The following is a 5,000-nucleotide window of genomic DNA, read 5'->3' as shown; positions in this document are numbered from 1 at the left end:
ACCCACTTACCATCTGCTCCATATACGGCAGTAATCTGGATGATCCAACAGTAATCCAGTATATTAATAATGAATTAGCCAACTGGCCACTCCTGATAATAGTTTGTGGGGCTCTAAATATAAATTTACCAGCAGAGTGGAATCTGAAACAGGAGCCTGGGGGGATATATAAGGGCCGCAAACCAAAAGTGTATAAGGCATTAAGGACACTTTGTCAGGAACATGCACTCACGGATGTCTGGAATTGGCAAAACCCTAAGAATCCAGGATACACCTATTTCTCTCATCCTCATAGCAAGCATGTTAGAATAGACTACATTTTAGCCTCCTATCCTATACTCGGGGATTGCAGAATAGAAAAGAAAAGAGAAAAGAGATTAAGATTGAAAGGATCAGCGGTGGCACAATACCGACATGGAGTTTTGAACGGGCTCTTCTTTTTAATGAGGAATATTGCGAGCTTATGAAGGGCTGGATACCTCAATTTATTAAAGAGAATGTAGGCAGCGCCAGTATGGATGTTGTCTGGGATGCACTTAAGGCTGGTATTCAGGGGGAAACACTCCGCTTCTCTGCCATAATGAATTTTAAAAAAACAAGTAATAATGAAAGATAGCCTAGCAAAATTAGCAGCCGCAGAAGAGGAGATAGTTGCTGTAGTTCAAAATGGAGGAGAGCACAGGAAGCACAATTGGGGGTTATGGCGGCTAAATCCGCTATAATGGAGATAATAGCTAAAGGGGTGGCTGATAAACTGGCCGCACGGCGTGAGGAGGCTTATGAATGCAGTGAGCAGGTGGGCAATCATCTTGCTATTAGAACTAGACAAAAGGCATCCCGGAATTTAATTACAGAGATTGAAGATCCAGATAAGGGACTAACCGCAGATCCGGATGAGATCCGAAAGGTCTTTGACTCCTATTATCAAAAACTTTACTAGGAACAGTCGCAAAGAGACCAGACTGAGATAGCGATATATCTTAATCAGATCCCTAAAGAAAGATTTACACAGGAGGAACAATTACAGCTGGAAGAGATTCCCTAGTGGTTAGAGATACTGTTATCTATTAACAGTCTGCCAAGTGGCAAAGCCACGGGCTCTGATAATATACCTCTTGATTTCTATAAACAATTTTCAACCCAACTTAATGAATGTATGACGCAACTGGTTATACATGTCTTTAAGGGAGGCAGACCCCCAGAGTCATGGGCGCAAGCCAAAATTATAATATTTCTTTAAAAAAATAAAGTACCGACTGATCCAGGGTCGTATCGCCCCATTACACTGATTAACTCAGACACTAAGATTTTGCCCCGATTATTCATATGGTTATCTCTTCAAGACACGTTGGCTTTATCCCTGGCCGCGGGACGACCGATCATATCCGCAGAGCCATTTCACTTCTCGATGCAAAAATGTTTACTGAAGAACCTTTAGCATTGATTTTATCGGATGCAGAAAAGGCCTTTGACAAAGGCTCCTGGTCCTTTCTCTGGGAGGCTCTGTCAAGGGTTGGGATAGGAGACGGTTTTGTGCAAGCATTTAAAATGCTATATGTTTGTCCCACTGCTAAGATAATGGTGAACGGAGGCCTAACTGACAGTTTTGAGATAACAAGAGGTACTAGACAGGGCTGCCTGAGTTCACCATTATTATTTGCAATATACATTGATCCTTTTTTGCGACAGATAGAGCATAACCTCATTATTAAACCAATTAACACAAACGGCTGGGAAACTAAAGCCTTGGCGTACGCCGATGATGTCGCTATTGTAACCCCCGAACCGGCATTAGCTATCGATGAAATTGAAATAGAGGCGTCAAGATTTGGGAGACTCTCTGGGTACTCTCTAAATCAAAATAAAACTCAAATTATCTGCAACGCTCATGCCAAGATTAACGATGCACGAGTGGTGGAAAAAGCAACATATTTGGGCATAGAAATTACCGCAAATACTGATTGCATAGTTGAAAACAATACTGAACCATTAATTCTCAACAGTAGATTAGAAATGGCTAGACTACATAATCTACATTTATCTATAATTGGGAGATGTAATTGCATCAAAATGTTGTTCTTCCCCAAATTCCTGTACCTCCTGCGGGCAATCCCGCTAGAGTTTGATGGCAAGTGCCTTAAAAAAATTGAAGATTTATTTTCAAGATTTATCTGGGGTTATGCCAGACCCAGAAGAGCTTTTAAATACCTTTCGCTATCAAAAGAAAGGGGAGGGTTGGCCCTGCCAAACATCAAATTATACTATTGGGCCACTACTATATTGCATAATTTAACTCTGATTCAAGAAAAACCAAGCGCAGGTAGGAATGAGGAGATACCATCACCACTTGAGCTCATAATGGGGACAGAGGCATGGGGATGGGTATGGCGACATATGAACGATAACCACTACAAGAAAGTGCGCTTTAAGACATTACAAGGCGAGTACAAGGTTATGAAATGTATGCTGAAGTTGATTGGGCTTGGCCGCCTGAATTATTATACACCACTAAGTAACAATCCTATGCTGCCGGAGATTTTTAAAGGCCCTATCACAGAAAGATGGAGAGAGACAGGCATGAGCAAACTTGGCGATCTTTTTTCTGTAAATGGGCTGGTAACATTTGAAAACTTAAGAGAGCGATTTGGGTTGGAGAATAGAGATTTCTTAAAATTTTTACAAATCAGAGACTTTTTGTCGAGTAAAGTGGGAGGTTTTTAAACATCGACATCATGGATAAACTTAGAAAAAATAGAGATTTATCTATTGGTCTTGTATATAACATGTATAATTCTTTGATGGTAGATGATTTGGATGATCGAGCAAAAAAATGGAAGGCAGAAATCGGTGTTTCTGAGGAACTATTCTTCCACTCAATGAATTTAGCTCAGAATACTTTAGTTCCTGCCAGGTTACAGGCGCAGTATTATAAATCATGTTTTTCTTTATACTATACCCCGAAAAAGATCGCTAAATGGGGCACAGGGAAAGGAACCGCCTGCCCGCGCTGTGATTTATATCAGGCTGACCTTAACCATATCTTTGCTACATGCAAGGTTTTGGATAAACTAAAAAATGAAATTTCTAGATTCTATAATGTAGATTTGGGGATTGCCTGCTCCCTTGTGGTAGACCATGACCTGCAGGGGACTCCGGGTGAAAGATTAGTGTTTATCGGCATGGCAGTATATCGCCTCTGCCTGGCCTCTGCTTGGCTGGACCCCAAACCACCGGGCTTTCAGCAATGGCTCACTTGGCTAATTTCTAATTATAATTTAGAGAAAGCTATTTACACAAGGAGGGGACCACGTTCTCAGAAAAAAGGGCTTGAAATTTGGGCACCCATGACTAAATGGCTTGCAAATAAAGAATGAGTAACCAATAGTTTTTAGTGAAACATGAAAACTAATATGGGGAGATGTAAGAGACTGACCAACCCTCCGGGGGGGGTGGGAAAGGTAGTCAAGGGGTAGGGGGAGGGTTCAAAATGTGAAAACGTACAATGCAATAGTGTTTGCTTTCCTTCTGTTGTGTTGCCTTTTTCCTTTTTTCTCTGTTTGTCGTCTTTAATATGTTGTATAGAAAGGTATAACATTGTGAATTACATAATTGCTATTGCATTGTCAATAAAAATTTATTTTTTTTAAAAATACACATCTATAAATTGCACATCTATTTAGAAAATACACCTCTATAAAAAATCACATCTATAAAATCCACATCTAAACTAATTCTTTTGTCAACTATAAACTATTATGTAACTGTTGAACCACATGTAAATATTAGTGAATCAACATTTTAGGATAATACGTTTTTATTGTTTTATAAGAGTGACGTGTGCTGTACGATAGTGTACATCTCAGTGTTTGGCTTGAAATTTAATTGTCCATGAATACTTGGCACATTTTGAGAGTGTCCATTAAAGTAGTCAGGCAATACTTTTTCTTGAATGGGAACGACATTTGCAGACCAAGATCAGCCAGAGCAACATCATTACATTGAGGCCAAATACCCCGACATCCGACAATAAAGCCATGAAATTTTACAGTTTTACATTTGGTAAGATCTTTGATTTGCTGTGATAGATCCTGATAGTATTTAACTTTACTCTCATATGCTAATTCAAGGGAATTCTGTGAGTTTTCATAACAAATTGAAACATCAACCACTACAGCAGTAGCATTTTTGGTGAACACTACATCTGGTTTTCTTAGTTCACCTTGACTATTTTAACATGAGGTTCCCTGTATGTCATCCACCCACACCTTTTTGCTCTATCAATTAGCAATTCCAACACTTTGTTATGCCTTTTAATCCTTATGTCCTTGGTTTTAGGACATGCACCTGAAATATGTGAAATTGTTTCGCACACATCTTTGCAGTATCTACAAGTAGCAAATGTACGATTTCTTCCCCTAGGGATGGTTTCTCTAGTATACAGAACATTTGCTCTTAACATCAGCACAGCTATGTATTGATTTTATTTTATTTTATTATGTTTGCTGATCCAAAAATTTGAAGTTGGATTACTTGCTAAGTATTTTATACCATCACCTTGGACAGGGAGATTTGCCCATTTCTCAAATTCCTCTTTCCTCCAATCATATGTTGCTACCAAATTCAATTAATAACTGAGAAATCTACTGTCTAAAATGTTGAGTTTGTGTGTTTTGATGATGCTATCAATTTTTTCATTTATTACTTCTCCTGCATACATGAATGAATGAGCTATGTACAGATCTGGAACTTCCCTGAGATACAATAAGCTATTGACTTTGTTCAGACCAATTGTCGTACATAACTTTGGTATACTGAGGCCCCGAAAGGATCTTTTCGAATACAGGAGACCATCACATGTGTATGGAGGTAGGTGTAGAAAATGTTTGACATACTTTTTTATTGTTTGATCCAGAATGTTTAAAGTTTTAGCTTCTGTTCCTGTCATATCCAGTTTAAATGACAGTTTAGGGATCAAATATTGACACAATATTTCTATTTTC

The sequence above is a fragment of the Triturus cristatus genome, chromosome 1_1 (genome assembly GCF_964204655.1).
Source record: "Triturus cristatus chromosome 1_1, aTriCri1.1, whole genome shotgun sequence".
Classification (NCBI taxonomy): domain Eukaryota; kingdom Metazoa; phylum Chordata; class Amphibia; order Caudata; family Salamandridae; genus Triturus; species Triturus cristatus.
The sequence above is the reverse complement of the archived record's forward strand: the minus strand, read 5'-3'. Positions refer to the sequence as shown.